General features: G+C 34.9%; 1 protein-coding gene across 8 annotated transcripts in view; it reads right to left on the bottom strand.

Moving 5' to 3' along the window:
- Positions 1-19,560, bottom strand: part of LOC122791844 — a 2,266,858-nt gene that overhangs the window by 1,508,768 nt on the left and 738,530 nt on the right. For all 8 annotated transcript variants that reach the window (XM_044059812.1, XM_044059813.1, XM_044059805.1 and 5 more), the window contains one exon: positions 6,940-7,170. The gene's annotated coding sequence lies outside the window, so the exon portion shown is untranslated. The remainder of the gene's footprint in view (positions 1-6,939; positions 7,171-19,560) is intronic.

Below are 19,560 nucleotides of genomic sequence, written 5' to 3'. Positions count from 1 at the left end.
ACAGATTTTAAATATTGCTCTTATAAACTTAGAATGTTGCTATAGTAACAGGAGTTTGTGTTAACATACATTTTCTGAAGGATTTGAAGTCTGAAACTCAAATGTATGTTATTATTTGGTGACTTCAGTCCTGAGATCATCCCAGTGATTTGCTGGAAAGCCACAAAGTTTATGAGGAGCAGACTAAAATATGAGGCAAAAATCTGGATGTTCTGCGAAACTCTGGACAGTTGAGAGGCATGGTCCACATACATCACAGTTTTTGCTGCTCTTTCTTAGTTGTGAGCTTTTGTCTGGATAGTTTGCTGAGCAGGCGACAGCACCAGCTATTGGTATAGAATGTTTGTTGCAGTTCAACAGATTATGTATTGTGTAGAAGGGATAATAGAAATGACAGAACAGAGATATTTGTTAGGACAGGAGATATGAATAGAAATATCTAGTCATGTAACAACTGTACATCAGAATAGGGTGTATAAGATGTATTTTGGGCAAAAAAGGGAGAAATAGAAGAAGTATCCTACTGGTAACTAGACAAGTCCTCTAAAAAACTCTTTTGGTAATAAAACTTTAGAATCAGGTGGTGAAGTGCACTTACATTGCTCTTTTCTATTTATAGGCATTTCCATCACAATTTCAAGTATCTGTATGCATTCAAAATGATGTTTATAAATAAAACAATAAATTATTTTAACAAGTTGTAAGGTTAAAAAGAACACTTCTGCAATTTCCAAAATATTCAGACTATCATGATTTTTTCTATCACAACTTATTTTTTTCTTTACTGTAACATAACTTATATATTATTATGTCTGTTCTTAAAACTGAAGAGTGTGATGATGTGAGGTGTTACCATCTGTGCCAAGGAGAATGGAGCAGTGCATGTGGTTGGCTGAGGTTTTTTAGGGAATATCGTGTCATTTGGCTATCGCACTGATTTGTATAGATGTGTGCATTAAAAATGTATCAATAGTGTTATTATAACTGATTAAATGTTTATGTTTAAACAAAGAATTCAGGAAGGAAAGAGCAGCGTTTTTTGAAGTTGTTCTATAGCTTTCAGTTGCTGCCAAAGTTCTTAGCAAAGCTCTAATTGTGTATTGTACCAGAGTCAGGTGGTCAAATGTGATGTCATTCTATAACCAGCACTGAGAGGATGGAACTCTCACAACAGTTTGTTTCATTTTGTTTTCTTTTGAACGTGATATAAAAGATCTATGTCAGTTGAGCTCACCCAGAATTTTAGTAGCTCATCACCTTACCTTGTAGAAGTAAGCATCTCAGCATCTATTCTTGCCTTTCTGTATTCATTAATTTAGCTAGGGAACAGTTATTCTTTAGAGAGGAAATATTGTGAGATTAGTTAAGTTTTATTTTTTCTGCATCTGTTTGAATGTGTCCACCTGTGTTATTTTTATTTCTCCTATGATTGAAAAACTGGTGTTTATTGTATGTAGATATTTAGCATTCTCAAGTTTTTCATTTAATTACTTATTATTAAATATTTTTATACCTTTCATTGTGGCTGGTCTTTTAGAGAATACTTTTAACATTTTGAGATTACTTGCCTTATTTTAGTAACATCATGATCACTCCAAAAAGCTTTGTTACTTTGGTTACACTCTACTGGTTATATTAGTATTGATTTTACTTGGTATAATTGGATACCCTTGTAAGAGCCTGAGAGTGGTTGACTGGTGGTCGCATGGTTACCTTATAATCTGGGCAGAGGGGAGTACAGCTAGTAAATCTGTACTATGATGATAATAGGTACTGCCAGCCATGCCTGAGAAGTGGGGCATTGGATGTGTGACATGTGCAAGCACAGCTTGCTGGAATTTTGTAAATACTTATATGTCATTTATATATTAAATTGATTTGTACAGATGCTTGTGCTAAAATGTATATGTGAGGTTTGCTTGTGTTAAAATGTATCAACAGTGTGCCCTGCTGGAAAGAAAATAAATGTACATGCATTAATGTAACTGAATTGAATGTATATGTTTTAACAGAGGATACTGGAAGGGAGGAGGTTAATCTCAACATATGAAAAATATCTGAAATTAAATTACTTTATGGGTTAAGCCATAAAGATGTTATCCCACAGTTTTGAATGGAGCCAGAGACACAATGTCTCTAAGAAGTATGGTTTATTAGCTCCTGTGAATGAACAGAAGTGTTTTAAGTTGTATGACTTCCAGGAGATCTGAGCAAAGCACTAACTGTGCATGTATGGTAACACATAGGTGCTGAAATCCTGTCAGCTTCTGGTGTTGGTGATTGCATAGGAACCAGAAGTCAGATGACCAGATGTATGTGATGTTATTCTGTAAAGAAATAATGTTAAGTCTCAGGGGCAGTCTGCTCTTGGAAACCTGACTAGAAAGATCCTCACCCATATCATCTTGCCTTGCTCTATTCAATCAGTAGGAACAGTAATTATCTTTAGATTAGTCAGGAAAATATAGGGAAATTAGATGCACTGCTTTTTTTTTTGTAACTATGTGAACCTATTTAGCTGTGCTAATTTCAATATTTCCTATGACAAACTCTGGATTTTGCCATAAAAAGATATTTAGTATTCCCATGTTCTTTTATTATTTATTATTAAATATATTTAAAATTCTCATTGTGGCTGGTCATTTTAGAAAAATATTTAAGTTCTGAGAGTATTTGCATATATTTATTTGGTGAAAACTCTGACCAAATGCTTTGCTGAACATGTCTGTTTTATTTGATGATTAAGTAATGAGGTCTATTCCACAGAGCTGCACACATGATGCACATGTGTTTCAAATGAATAACATATCCTAAACAAGATTGTGCTGTGTAAAGATTCAGGGTGCTGAAAAATAACCATTTAGTCATGCGCTTATGTGTTCAATATACTGCTGCAATGTATCCACAGAAAAGGTCCACATGAATCAGCCTTCTGTGCCACATAGCAACAGCTAAGGAACATTTGAAGGACGACTGCTGGTAGTAAATATATATATATTTCTCAGTCTGGAAGTCATACAGTAGTAAGACCTTTCAGAATGTACGATACCTACATAGTTATATTATTGTCCTTGGACATAAACAGGCTCAACCTGCCAACATAAATTATAGCGAGCGATGCTTTGTAGTAGTCTGATATTTCTACATGTTTATTGATAATTATAGAGTGCAATGCTTTGTGGTGGTCTGACATTTCTACATGTTTATTGATAATTACAGAGTGCAATGCTTTGTAGTCGTCTAACATTTCTACATGTTTATTGATAATTATAGAGTGCAATACTTTGTTATGGTCTGAAATTTCTACATGTTTATTGATAGAGTGCAATGCTTTGTAGTAGTCTGACACTTCTACATGTTTATTGATAATTATAGATAGCAATGTTTTGTGGTAGTCTGACATTTAGGTTCATAGGTTCATAGGTAGGTACTAGGCTATCGGCCCTAGGGCCCATACAAGCCTAGCCAAAAAATGGACCCTGGCTTTCACCACCCAAGAAAATTATTTTCCTGTGCCCCTGTCGAGCAGAGCCACAGAAGTGATCCCCGGGGTGAATTTCCTATCTCCCATCCAATCATCAAGATTTTTCTTGAAGAGTGCTAATGAGGAGCTCTGTTTGACATAGATAGGTAGTTTGTTCCAGAGTATGGGAAGTCTCTGGGACAGGAATCTACCCCTCCAGCATGTTCTGTTTATTGTGGTGACAAGGTTAAGGTCCCTAGAGCGTGTAGCTCGGAGGGATTGGGATTTCTTTAAGTGGAGCATGTCCAACAGCTCTGGGTTTGACATAGCTTTGTGTGTTAGGCAGAGATCGCCCCTGAGTAGGCAATTTCTACATGTTTACTGATAATTATAGAGTGCAATGCTTTGTAGTAGTCTGACATTTCTACATGTTTACTGATTATTATAGAGTGCAATGCTTTGTAGTAGTCTAACATTTCTACATGTTTACTGATAATTATAGAGTGCAATGCTTTGTAGTAGTCTAACATTTTTACATGTTTATTGATAATTATAGAGTGCAATGCTTTGTAGTGGTCTGACATTTCTACATGTTTATTGATAATTATAGAGTGCAATGCTTTGTATTAGTCTGACATTTCTACATGTTTATTGATAATTATAGAGTGCAATGCTTTGTAGTAGTCTGACATTTCTACATGTTTATTGATAGAGTGCAATGCTTTGTAGTAGTCTGACATTTCTACATGTTTATTGATAATTATAGAGTGCAATGCTTTGTAGTAGTCAGACATTTCTACATGTTTATTGATAATTATAGAGTACAATGCGTTGTGATAGTCTGACATTTCTACATGTTTATTGATAATTATAGAGTGCAATGCTTTGTATTAGTCTGACATTTCTACATATTTATTGATAATTATAGAGTGCAATGCTTTGTAGTAGTCTGACATTTCTACATGTTTATTGATAATTATAGAGTGCAATGCTTTGTAGGAGTCTGACATTTCTACATGTTTATTGATAATTATAGAGTGCAATGCTTTGTAGTAGTCTGACATTTCTACATGTTTATTGATAATTATAGAGTGCAATGCTTTGTAGTGGTCTGACATTACTACATGTTTATTGATAATTATAGAGTGCAATGCTTTGTAGCGGTCTGACATTTCTACATGTCTATTGATAATTATAGAGTGCAATGCTTTGTAGCGGTCTGACATTTCTACATGTTTATTGATAATTATAGAGTGCAATGCTTTGTAGTAGTCTGACATTTCTACATGTTTATTAATAATTATAGAGTGTATTACTTTGTAGTAGTCTGACATTTCTACATGTTTATTGATAATTATAGAGTGCAGTGCTTTGTAGTATAGTTTGACATTTCTACATGTTTATTGATAATTATAGAGTGCAATGCTTTGTAGCAGTCTGACATTTCTACATGTTTATTGATAATTATAGAGTGCAATGCTTTGTAGTAGTCTGACATTTCTACATGTTTATTGATAATTATAATGTATTGCTTTGTAGTAGTCTGACATTTCTACATGCTTATTGATAATTATAGAGTGCAATGCTTTGTGGTAGTCTGACATTTCTACATGTTTATTGATAATTATAGAGTGCAATGCTTTGTGGTGGTCTGACATTTCTACATGTTTATTGATAATTATAGAGTGCAATGCTTTGTGGTGGTCTAACATTTCTACATGTTTATTGATAATTATAGAATGCAGTACTTTGTAGTGGTCTGACATGTCTACATATTTATTGATAATTATAGAGTACATTGCTTTGTAGTAGTCTGACATGTCTACATGTTTATTGATAATTATAGAGTGCAATGCTTTATAGTAGTCCGACATGTCTACATGTTTATTGATAATTATAGAGTGCAATGCTTTGAAGTAGTCTGACATTTCTACATGTTTATTGATCACTTTTTTTGATCTCACAAATATGCTGCAAAAGCATATGTTCCTACCCCTGCAGCATACCACTGTATGATTAACTTATTCACACTTAGAGTATCTTTTTTTATACTTCTTTTAAACACTGATGAGATAAGGACATCTTTTGGGGCTGGATTCCATAACAAAGTGATTTACCTCATAATAAACAAAAGGGAGCATCTGAAAGGGCAATATGTGAAAGGAATAAAATGATATTAAGATCATTAATCTGAGATGTATTACCATGTAAATAGTAATGATTGCCACTGGTTATTTATATTTTTATATTTACATTAATATTTTCTCAAGTCATAAGCTACAAGTTGTTGGCTGTTGTAGTGTGAAATGTCATGGTGGAAATAGAAAAATAATTGCTTTTGTCAGTGTAGAATGCACTACACTATAGATAGTGTTAGCTGTTTGCTAGCAGTTATGAAGATATACAGTATTGCTTTTTGTAACTTACATCCAAAACATACTCTCTTAAAGATTACATCAAAATATCAGTTACGGCCTAGGCAGTGAAAACTGACATTAATAATTGTACAGCTTGAAAAGCAGAGTGCTAATTATGATGTTACTTATGCAGATAGGTATAATGCTTTGTACTCCCACAAATAGTTCAGCAAACAAGTATTCTGAAAGGAATATCTTGTCCTCATGTAAAATCTCAAGTCTCCTGACCAAAAATGCTAATAGCATCATATGTCTATGCACATTCCTATCATAAGAAACATCAAACAAATGATTGAACCCTAAGACACCAATCGTAAAAGAACAAATCTCAAAAGAAAAAAAATATGAAATCACAAAAATCAATTGATAAATAAATAAATAATGCAAACATGTTATACATGGGTAGAAGACCCCCCCCACACACTACAACCCCCACTAATCATATGTACCAAGTTTGAAATCATACTATATTGGGGAAATGGCAAAGGTCTGAGCCCCACAAATACCAAAAATGGCATAAAAGCCACTTTAATATTTTAAAATTCAAACAAATGCATAGTCAATGTTTTAGACATTCAGCCTAATAATGGGAACCCTTCTGTGTTGCACATTTTCTAAGATATTAAATATTATTTGTGAAAATTTAAAGAAAGGGTTTCATTCTGGATGGTTGTTTCCTGTATTATAATATACTAAATACTGACATAAATACTGAACGTTTGATTAGTGATCAGTGGTTACGTTATCATTTTAACTATTACTTTTTGCTGAACAGATAACTTTTGCTAGGTTATCATAAAATGCTCAGGAATCTAAGAATGCATGTAGACTGCTGGAGGTGCGACATTCCGCAACAACTAGGCATGACTGAGTGAACAGTCATGCGATTTGGTAGCAAAGCAGGCCCAGTTGGTATATGACCAAGCTTAACTCCCTTTTATCATGTGCTCAGTTTTTCTCAGTGTGCTATAACCATTAGACATTCTTATTTTTCATGCATTATCAATTACAGCAGCTATTTCCTACTAACATGAAGTATTGAGATAGCATCAGACTTACCATCAACACTGTCCCAGAACAGGAAGAATGACACAGAAAAGGAAGTGACGAAAGTTATTTCAGGAAGTTAGCCTGGGAGACTGGAAACACTGAAGACAGTAATTGTTCTTGCTTAATATTTGGTGTAATGGGATTCCATTATCCATACTTGTAGACAACAATATTAAGAGGAAAATGAAGAAAACCGACTTTCAGGAAATGTTTCTCAGTGTTCTATAATCTTTGCAGTCCCTGAAAAAAATCAGAAGTTAACTTTGCTACCAGAAATGAATCAAGCAATTGGGTTATTTTCAAAACAATCTAAGCACTAGTCGAAGATTCAAACTAAAAATGCCAGAAAAAAAAAAAGAACTTCAGACCTAAACAGGCCATGGAAAATATAAATAACTGTAAATATTATAACTACATTCTGAGATATTAATGGGCTGAATTGGGAAACAGAGATCATTTCTCATAATTCAGGAATTGCTTTAGACTACTTTTTTTAAGCTTGATTTAAACTCTGGCAACATACAAAAAAATCATTCAGTCATCATTGTAACATTGAATTGCACACCATCCCATCACTGTTTGCAACTTCTATAAACTTTAAACAAAACTTTTTTTTTTCTAATTCAGCAGAAGCCAACATATTACATGCCTACAGGTGGAAATTCAAAGGACAAAACTAAATTTTCCCCGTACGTGTACATTATTTTCCAAACATAAGATAAGAAGCTTCATTCTGTATTTAAAACAGAAGTGTTTTATGTCCCTCACAAAACAAGTTATGGGAAAAAAAAATATTGGCAGTAAAGCTGTTTTTCCTAATCTTCTCCAACAGACTGTTGTATGCTTTGAGCAACAAAATAAACACATGGATGCAGCGAACAGTGAAACATTAGATGTGGGAATCATCAATGTGCTTTCTTTACTTTTATTAAGTAATAAACCACTGGTTACAAAGAAAACCTTACAGAATGTGCACGTAGATCCAGAGCACAATCAAAATGTATACATTAATATATTATAACTGAAGATCTGCACTCTTGTTATACAGATCATTAAGAATAAAATACCTGAAGTTTTCCAAAGTTTAACATCATAATCAATGTGTTGTGACTTCAATGATGAATTACAGAAGTCATATGTCCATGTAACAGACAAATAAATTTAGAGTGTATAAAAATATGCAACAAGACATAATGAGTTAATATCTTTTGTTAAAAATATAACAAAAATAATTACCAGTAACTGAGCACAGTCAAACTGGAAGTTTGAGGCAAATGTAATTTATTCAGTACTAAAAGTAAATAATTTCATCTATCATATATTGCCAGACTGTAAGTAATTCATATATATAAAAAAAAAAAAACATGTAATCTCCGTGGTATCCCCGAAGTCTCAAAACAATCCACTAAACAAGTACAGTGGGTCCAAAAACAAAACAGTGTAAGAAATTTCTCTGTGTGGAAGATTTTCAGTCCATATATCTGTAGTTAATCACGGTATATTAATCAGATCAGACAAAAGTAGAAGAAGTAGCGAACTTAAACTCATTTTAAGTAAAAAAAATATATAAATAATAAAAAATATATATAATTGTACAGAAGTATTCAAAAGTAATCCAAGAAAGGCAGGCAGTCTGTTTCCAGTCGAAAATCCTTTATTAAGTACACAGACAAGCGATCCAAGTAAAACAAAAATAGAGTAATAGTTTCCCCACAATCTTTCTAAATATATAGGTTCATATGTTGGTACTAGGCTATCAGTCCTAGGGCCTTTACAAGCCTAGCCATAACAATTCCCTGGATATTTCTCCCCACAGTATTTATTTGACCCCTGTCTAGCAGGGTGACTGACGTGATCCTGGGGTGAATTTCCTATCTCCCATCCAATCATCAAGGTTCCTTTTGAAGAGGGCCAAGAAGGCGCCCTGCTTGACATGTATGGGCAGTCTATTGCAGAGTACTTGGATGAATTTTAGCAGCAAAGGGCACCCTGGCACAACTTAGTAATGTCTGCTGACTCTAACCTTAGTTGCTACCCATGTCCAAAACCCTAACATGCAGCTTACCTTAAAAATGCCTTTTCCATAACACTATCACTATTCACACAAATTTGAACTGAATTTGTTGTAATGTTCTGGGTAGCATAGCTGAAAAAAAAATTTGTTTCCTTTTTCAATGTAATGTGAGTCACTGTGTAGTGCTGTTGATATCATGAATGGGTGATGTGTTTTTGTCAGTGATTCTGTTGATCATTTAACATGGCAGCCATTTATGATATTATCATATATATGTATATATAAATAAAGGAGTCCAAATGTTTGTCAGCATTTACAGCAGTGTAGATTGGTTTAATTTCTCCAAAACTTTTGGGTTTCTAATACCTTGACAGGAATGGACCCCATTCTTAAGTCAAAATATGATTAAAATTCATGAAATTAGTATTGTTTCGGTCTTTCATGTTAATGACTAATGCTCTTTGTAGCACCCGCAATGTGCGCAGAACTGACTCTTCCTGCAATTCATATGGAGTTACATGTATCGGTAGCATATTGAAATAAGACTGTACGTTCTTTTTTATTATGCCCATTGCTCCTACTAATATTGGAACTGTCTAGGTATGCTTCTTCCACATTGCCCTCGTTTCTGCCTGCAAATTGTGGTATTTTATGACATTCCCTCTCTCTGTACATAGGACACTGCAGTCACTGGGTGTAGCAATTTCAGAAATCAGTGATACTTTTGTCTCTTTTTCATGGACCACTATATCTGCTTTTCTCACATCTATTTTTTTTTACTGTTGGTAATGGGTAATTCCATGTGGTGCACATTTTATCATTCTCTATAATGCTTTTTGGCTCAAGTTTCCAATGTTTCTCATTTACTTCAATATTGTAATGTTTGCACAATCCCCAATGCAGCAGTCTTGCCAAATTATTATGCCTTTCAGTATACAGGCCCTCTGATATTGGTATTATCACACCCAGCAACAAGATGTGAGACTGTTTCCAGTTTTGTTTTACAGAACCTGTACTTAACAACTTCTCCCATAGGTTTAATTGACTTTGTGAACCAGCATGTACATAGTCCACTATTCTAGGCCAATAATTTGGATTAAATTTACCTCTCCTTAACAAGTCCTGCTTCAGATCCTGACTGACATGAGGTTGTTTGAGGATTTTTTTGTACTTGCAACTATATTTATCCTTTTCCATATCTCTTGCCTTCTCATCGGATCCCTCACCTTATATTCTTTCTTTTGTTTTATTGCACATTCAGTTGCTGCCTGATTTTTGTCTACTTCTGGTTTGGGTTCTATTCCCACTTAACACCTGTATGCTTCTGCTAAACTAAGCAGGGAAGTCAGCTTAGATTTATTCTCTTCATGTTTTAACTATACTTGGCTCTGGTGAGGTGAGCAGATATGTATACAGTCCTACAATTGCAGATCTATACATATAATCAATTTTGAGGAAGCCCATACCTCCATCAGAACAAGAAATACATAATCTTGGTATGCACTGATTTTTATAAATCATTTGATAAGCATGAAGCATTTTTCTTTTTTCCCTATCCAACCGATCCAATAACTTTTTGGGCCAGCCAATCACCCCCAAACTGTAGGATGATGTCAGGACTGCATTTGGTGTTAATTTTAGTCTTCTAATATTGCTTTTTGAGCTTTGTTTACATTTGTTAATGTTTTATTTTTGATCCTTCTTAAATTTCCAAATATTTGTACACTACCTCCTGATGAAGTCCCTTTATGTCACATTCCTGTCTTTGCCTGATTTTGTACACTCCCTCCTGATGAAGTCCCTTTATATCACATTCCTGTCTTTGCCTGATTTTGTACACTCCCTCCTGATGAAGTTCCTCTATGTCACATTCCTGTCTTTGCCTGATTTTGTACACTCCCTCCTGATGAAGTTCCTTTATGTCACATTCCTGTATTTGCCTGATTTTGTACACTCCCTCCTGATGAAGTCCTTTTATGTCACATTCCTGTCTTTGCCTGATTGTGTACACTCCCTCCTGATGAAGTCCCTTTATGTCACATTCCTGTCTTTGCCTGATTTTGTATACTTCCTCCTGATGAAGTCCCTTTATATCACATTCCTGTCCTTGGCTGATATTTTCTTGCTGCTGCAACTTTCCTGATTTAAATCTTCATTGATTTATTTATTTATTTATTGGCATTTTTTTACCAGGAAAGTCCACTGGGCCAGTGAAAGCCCATTTTCTGTGGAGGCCCAGGGAGAAAAGCTCCAGGCAAACATGATAAGAGAAAAACAGAGGAAAAAAATTTACAATAAATAAACATACTTTACAAACATAGTTTTTACAAATAGAAATAAAAATGAGAGTTATCCAGTAAAAAAAAAAATATATAGAATAAAGAATATAGAATAAAATATAGGTTGCATGAGAATTAAACATGGTAAATGAAGGTAGTATTATAATATCAACATCAACAATGTTAAATGAAGTCAAAACCAAATGACATTCTTATATAATTTCAAAAAGTCTTTTACCACTTCCAATTACGCTTTCAAATCATCATTTATTGAACTATACAGTTTTAAATTGTCCACAGAAAGAAGATGAGAAGTCTTTATACATTGTTGTTGTCTGGGAGACAGATTTTAGCCATGGCTTAATCTGCTAAGTAGACAGCTTAATGGGGTAAGGACAAAACAAAAGAGCAATGATAATAAACAATTTCCCTGGAAGATTCCTCTTTGAATTTTTATCTCTGGGATAATAATGTGACCTTTACCATGGTTTAGTTGCAAAGTGGTTTGCACTGCTTCATGGTCTCTGTAATGTAACTGATCAATATAGGGTGGGTCTCATACATTTGTATGCACTCATTTATCTATAAATGTGGGATGCTGTCAAATGCTTTTTTTGTAGTCTATCCATGTCATACGTAAACCTTCCCCTTTTTACAGTTCTCCATTATGGCTTTTGATATTTAATAACAATTCACCCTTTGTTCCATACAACTTCCTTTGTTACCCATTTGTTCTATTACCTTGAAGGAGTTTACTTCTAAATGACTATAAACTGTGTCAGCATCAATTCCAGTATATAGTTTATGCATCATCGGAAGGCAGGTTATTGTTCTATAGCTTTTAGAATAGCTAGCAGATTCACTCTTAAGGAGGAGTATCATTTTTTTCCTGTTGTTAATCAGTTTGGTGTCTGTTTATGGTGTGCATGTAAGTAGACCTTAGTCATGGCTAGATCTTTGTGCAAAGATGTTAATACTTTTAGCCAGAAGTTAGGTAGTGTATCTGGGCCTGGTGTTTTCCATTTAGGAGTATTTCTTAATTCTTAATGCTTCAGTTTCTGTGGCTGTTACCTCATCCCATTTCACTTCTGCATTTGAACTTCTTACTGTTTCTTTTACTTTTTCTCTCCAGTCAGAATCTTTGTTATGTTCCACATGGTCTTCATAGATAGTTCTCCAAAATATGTCTCTTTTTTTTTTGGTGATGTTTCTATTCCTTTTGCTTTGTTTCCCAAATTCTCTATAAAAATTTTTCACCAATAATTTTCTTATTCTGCACATTTCCTTTACATTTATCTGCATATCCTCTAAAGTTTTCTGCCTGTGTGATATCTTTAGTTCATTATTTGCAATAGTGTTTCATAGATCCCGGTCTGTTCTTTGTTAATCTTTTCCCTCTTCTGTACTCTTCAACAGTGACACTTATTGTCTTAATTGCTTTACAATTTTCTCTATTCGATACTTCCATGATGGCATTTGATTTCTTCCCTTCCTTTCCCTTATTGCCCTGTATTTTTGTTGTAAAACTTTATCTGTTATTAATTTATCTGCACAGTAATGTATTCTATTCACTTCTGTTATTTCACATGAATTTCTGTTAATAGTCTTGATTACTGTGTTCATTTGTTTTTTTCAGACTTCTAACTTTTGGGTCTCAGTGACTTGCTATAATCTATTTCTTTCATTGATCTTAATATGTCTGTCCATCTCTGTTAAATCAAGCAACTCTTCCCTTAGATCTTCTTTTGAAATGAGAGCACATTCTTTATTCTATGTTTCCTGCAGGCATTCTTTCTTTTCAGCTTCATCCTGCATCATCTGTTGCCCTTTAATATGGGAACTCACTGACCTATCACACCATAACATTGACTGTGTTACAGCTGGACAGGCTCTAAACCATCTTCATATGGCAGCTGATCAGATGCTTCCTGTTGACTGTGTCACAGCTGGACAGGCTCTAAACCATCTTCATATGGCAGCTGATCAGATGCTTCCTGTTCCACCCGTTTCCCCTTAATTTGGGGACTCATTGCTCTATCATGCTTGACATTACCAGAGTTAGATTTTCTACACCAAATCCTTCACATTGCAAGAAATCCATAAGTTTTGTTTCCATTTTTTAACATCTCCATCACTAATTCTCTTTTCTACTTTTTTCTTATTTTTTGTATTGTAAAGTTTTCCATATCTGGATTCCTTTGCCTGTATTTCTCTTCAAATATCTTTGGTGCTGCTCTTTTTGTATTGATTAGTTTTGCTTTCTCCTTTGCATAAATATTGCACCATATTAAATCTCTTTTTCTTTCCCATGTCCATATTTGTTCTTCAGATGTCTCCTGATCCTCCTGTTACTCCTTACTCGGGGGACCTGTTGTTGCTTCATGCAGTGATGTAACCTGTGTTAGACTTTCTACACTAAATCCTTCACGTCACACACATCCCATAACTTCACCTTATAAGTATTTAACTTCTGCTTTGCTAATCCTTTGTTCTACATTACTCCTTTGTGATCTTATTTTTTGTATTGCATTTTTTTTCATGTCTGGGTACCTTTGCCTGTATTTTTCTTCAAATACCTTTGGAGCTGCTTTTTTGTATTGATTAGTCTGGCTTTCTCCTTTGCATAAATATTACATCATATCAGATCTCTCTTGCTTTTCCATGCCCAAGTTTCTTTTTGTGCATTTCAAATCTCTCTAGATTTTGTTCTTTATATTTTTGCACTTCCTTAGTCATTTATTTTTCCAAATGGCCCATATAATGTTTCATCATGAATCTGTTGTATTAATGAACACAAATTTGTACTTGAAGCTTTTGACAGTTTTTCTTTTGGAAGTATTTTTCTTTCCTCTAATTTCCCTCTTAAGCTTTTTGTATATCTTCTGTCTGGAAATTCTGGGCTTCTTGCATAGTAGAAACAATACATACTTTTTTTCTTATCCTCAGTATCATCTTTATGGCTCTTTTTTGGCCCATTACTTTTTGTGGACTGCTACTTCCTTCCACAACAGTGAGGCAATCATCCCACTGGGCCTGGCCTAGCCCCATTGTAGGAATGTTTCTGTGTCTTCAGGATTCTACACTGTCATTTTTCCAGTCCTGGTACCAGTGTGCCTACCAGAATTGAGCACTTTTTTATCTTGGGAGTTGTGCACCCAGCTGTGTTTTTTTTTTTCATTTTAACCTAGTCTGTCCATGATATATGTTATATAAAATACAGTCTATCTATCAGTGTTGTCTTGATGAGATTGTTTAAAAACAGGGTCCACCTAGTGAAGGTATTCAGCAATATTTGAGGATAAATTCAGTTCCAGCAATACTCTCTTTTGCTTGCTTATTTTATCATCTCTCCATTTGGACGCCTATCATCTCTCCAGTTGTAGACTGGCAGTATCAGTAAAGCAGTGTTATTGGAGTCATGGACTCCCAGCCTTTATTGTATGGATTACTGATTAAAACAAAAAGCATGATTTTTCATGGATTTTGCATGCGGGCAACTGCAGAGTTTATATTGTTGGGTGTTTTTTGTGAAAGATTATACAGGACGATGTGCCTTTTGAGTTGTTAATAAATTTGTGTACTTTAGCACAGCTTTAGGTTTGGGTATTTCAAATGCCAGATTTGAATCTGGTTAAAGATAATTTTTGATTAATGCTGCTGGTGTTACCTTCATGTGGTACATCATGCCTCTCAACTGCCCAAATCATATTTTGGTCTGCTCCTCAAAGAATTTGTGGTTTCTGGCAAATTACTGGGAACTTATGACCCTGAATAATGAAAGATATTGGTTTCAGGCTTCATATACATCTGAAAATGCAAGCTAACTAATAACAAATGTTTAGGATTATAACAGCTGTAACTAAAATGTCACTGATTTTGGGCATTCAGCTTCACATTGCTTTTGTTTTGTCCATATTCCTTGAGCTAAGAAGTGAGGGATATGCCTTATTGACTAGTTTACAAGTGGAAACATGTCAGAGTGGCAGAATTATTCAGTTTTACTCATTGTTATCGGTAATCTGCCAATGCAATTTTGAATATCCTCCCGTTGCAGGAATTGACGAACTGACGTTGACATTTATCCAAGTAATTCTTGTTGTCTTTTTTGACACTTTGACAAGTAGGTCAGGAGTTTCATGGGCAACAGGAGAGCTACTGGTCAGTGGAAAAATACAATAATAATTATAAAATGAGTGAAGGGCTATTCCCCCTACTTCAAATTGCACAGAAATATTATTTTCCTTCATGCTTCTCTCCTGCTCCCCACAAAATTTTATAAGTTATTGACAACTAAGACTTCTAAACACACACAGTGACTGGAGTCTCAAACTCCATATCCTTCATACATTGTCCTTTGACCTTCTATTGAATTGCTAAGGATTATATTCAGGCAATGATGCTTGTTTGTAGTTCTCATAAAATGTGCGTTGATGCAAAAAATTCTGCTCTCTTAACTTTTTAAGTGAATTAGAATAATATTTAGAACTTGCCTCTGAGCTGGCTCGATTATCTACTGTTTACCACTGGATTTTTCCAGCGTTCCAGTTCAGAGATGCAAACTACCTCATGCTGTCATTATTTCTCCTGTTAGTTTCTTCTCAGCTGTCTTGTATGATCAGCTGAGGTAAATTCCTGTCACAGCAACAAGTTGGTAAGAAATGTCACATTTCCAGTGACAGTAGGATGATGCCTGTTTTTTTATTCCCGCTTTTTTACAGAACTATGTAAGGCTACCCCTTTATCTTGGCTTACTGGCTAAGCCGTCTGCTTTTTCACTCAAAGGTACTTGGTTCTGACCCTGACCCAGACAGTTAATTGTTTATTGAAATCTGTAGAAGGGCATTTGCAGTGCTATACAAGTACAAAAATAAATACAAATAATAATAATAATAATAATAATAATAATAATAATAATAATAATAAAAGGGAAAGACCATCAATAAAGTAAGTCATTGATGAAAGATCCTGCATTTGTATGTTTGGACATATGCAATGCAGACTTCTAGATGGCATATACAGGAAGTATTTAAAAATAAATGCAAGAAAATAATCCCTAGGATTCATGAACCTTGCGCCAGGCGCCCGCATAGCGTTGGCGTTATAAAGCCAAATATGGCCACCAAGCGATTCAGGTATGAACCAATCCCACGTGCACTACCGGCGTGCGCCGGACCTGTGCCGAGCTTCATGAATCCCGGGGAATAAGTTTATTCTTTAAAAGTCTTCAGACTTGGTAGATTTTTGAGTTGGGAGGATCTTTCACACATTTTAGGACAATGAATGTTTATTTTATGGCAAAGTTATTGGCTTGCCTTCATAGTATTTCAGGTTATAAGTTTCTTTGGTATTTATTTTCTTTTTCACTTTTACTTTCTGAGAGGCAGAGTTTAATGCTTCGAGTGAAAAGCTCAGGACCCCTGTTAATAAAGAAAGTTAGGGAGGATGTTACATGGCTCAAGAGCGGTGTTCTGAATTAGCATATGGTTTTACTTAAACTTTTTGCTTGGGGGTAGGTGTATTTTGTCATATGGTGCTTTGACATAGTAAATACTCATCAGTAATAACATTTTCTTTCTCTTTTCAGGACATATAATCTTTGGATGAGTTAACAACTCATTGGAAGAACATTACATTTCAGGTGAAATTATTCTTTAAAGAGGTGGTAGGACATAGTTGTCAACCTTCCAGCTCCAAAATGTGGAACACTTTTACTCAAAATGTGGAAGACTTTCTAATAGCTTACTAACAAGTTCTATTATGAAATTAACAGAATGGTTAAAATCTGTAACGTTATTCTTATAAAAGGTTCTTTTGATGAATTCACTGATATTTACTAAGGATATCTTTAAAAATGTCAACACTAAATGTGTAACAGACCCTTTCAATATAGAACAATGAGGAACATTGACTTCCTAAGACTCATAATGAGGAATGTACCTTACAATAAGCTGCACCTGAGAGGTAGGGGTGGGGAAAGTTTAACAGCAGTCTGTGAGTTCAGTTCCTTCTAATTCACAGAGATGGAAGGCTAATACCCAAGACTCAAATGTTGTAAATAAGCTTTAGCAATTGAGAGAGTCTATAGTGGAACACCTCAGAGTAAAAAAAAAGTGAGAATACAGGAAGTCATGGACTTATTGGGGCTGCTCAATTTTGTGTGTAGGGGAATTGCCCTGAAAAAGCTTTCACTATGGCCCAGGACACTTGTTGGGGTGGGGAGCAGGTTGGCAGAAGAACCCAAGGGTGAGGTTGCTGTCCAGAGCAAAGACAATCTCTGCAAATGGTGGCAATCTTTCTTATATTTATATGGGGAAGTGCAAACATTTGTAATATTTTGGCTTGTATTACAGATTTCAAACATATCCCATAATACTGAATAATGGATCAAATCAAAAGCTTTACTTAGATCTCCAAGTATTACTTTTGCCTGAACATGTCTGTGTAAAATATCCTCTATTAATTCCTTAATTATTAATAATAAATCTTGAACCCTTTTACCTTTTGTCCAAAACATGTTTATTTACAACCTTAACCACTTTCTCTTCCATCCTTTTTTGTAAATTTTTCATAAAAAAAATCTTATAATCTGCGTTATTTAGTACAACTGGTCTCCAATTCTGAATTCTCCCTTCTCTCCTTTATTCCATATAAATGTAATAACACCCCATGCATAACTCTTTATACATAAAAAAACTTTTTAACCATTCATTTAATACCTTTACAAACCATTGTTTTTGCTCTATAGTCAAACATTTACAAATCTTATATTCTATTCCATCAGAGTCTGCTGCCAAAGTAAATTTTTACTTTAACACCTGTTCTCATTCCTCTATCTTTATTTCTTTTGCTAAATCCAATTGTCCTTGTCAGACAATGTTAGTATCTTCCATTCCTTCCATTTACTTCTTCTCTCCTCTCTAAATGCTGTCCTGATATGTTCTTCTCTCCTCTCTAAACGCTGTCCTGATATGTTCTTCTCTCCTCTCTAAATGCTGTCCTGATATGTTCTTCTCTCCTCTCTAAATGCTGTCCTGATATGTTCTTCTCTCCTCTCTAAATGCTGTCCTGATATGTTCTTCTATCCTCTCTAAATGCTGTCCTGATATGTTCTTCTATCCTCTCTAAATGCTGTCCTGATATGTTCTTCTCTCCTCTCTAAACGCTGTCCTGATATGTTCTTCTCTCCTCTCTAAATGCTGTCCTGATATGTTCTTCTCTCCTCTCTAAATGCTGTCCTGATATGTTCTTCTATCCTCTCTAAATGCTGTCCTGATATGTTCTTCTCTCCTCTAAACGCTGTCCTGATATGTTCTTCTCTCCTCTCTAAATGCTGTCCTGATATGTTCTTCTCTCCTCTCTAAACGCTGTCCTGATATGTTCTTCTATCCTCTCTAAATGCTGTCCTGATATGTTCTTCTCTCCTCTCTAAATGCTGTCCTGATATGTTCTTCTCTCCTCTCTAAATGCTGTCCTGATATGTTCTTCTATCCTCTCTAAATGCTGTCCTGATATGTTCTTCTCTCCTCTCTAAATGCTGTCCTGATATGTTCTTCTATCCTCTCTAAATGCTGTCCTGATATGTTCTTCTCTCCTCTCTAAATGCTGTCCTGATATGTTCTTCTCTCTCTAAATGCTGTCCTGATATGTTCTTCTATCCTCTCTAAATGCTGTCCTGATATGTTCTTCTCTCCTCTCTAAATGCTGTCCTGATATGTTCTTCTCCTCTCTAAATGCTGTCCTGATATGTTCTTCTATCCTCTCTAAATGCTGTCCTGATATGTTCTTCTCTCCTCTCTAAATGCTGTCCTGATATGTTCTTCTATCCTCTCTAAATGCTGTCCTGATATGTTCTTCTCTCCTCTCTAAATGTTGTCCTGATATGTTCTTCTCTCCTCTCTGAACGCTGTCCTGATATGTTCTCTCCTCTCTAAACGCTGTCCTGATATGTTCTTCTCGCCTCTCTAAACGCTGGCCTGATATGTTCTTTTACTATCTTCATAAGCTCCTCCTGTGCATTATGCATTTTACCTGCTCAGCCTTTCATTTCCCTCATTATGCTACTGTTTTCCTTGCAAACAATATCTTTGTTTATACAACAAGTGTTCTAGTTTTTCTTATTCAACTCATATAATTCCTGTTCCTTAATGAAAAACATTTCTTCATTGGTCTCTAAACACTCAGTTGTATCATTACTTCAATTCATATACTTTAATTTCCCCATATATATTTTCTATGTTCACATGTTACATAGCACCTTTTGTATTACAATTTAAAATTTAACCTCCATTCTGACCAATCTTTATAAAACTCTTTCAACTCTACATGATCTTGCTATAA

Source organism: Protopterus annectens, chromosome 17.part0, assembly GCF_019279795.1.
Source record: "Protopterus annectens isolate FY-2018-M chromosome 17.part0, PAN1.0, whole genome shotgun sequence".
NCBI lineage: Eukaryota > Metazoa > Chordata > Ceratodontiformes > Protopteridae > Protopterus > Protopterus annectens.
The sequence above is the reverse complement of the archived record's forward strand: the minus strand, read 5'-3'. Positions and strand labels throughout refer to the sequence as shown.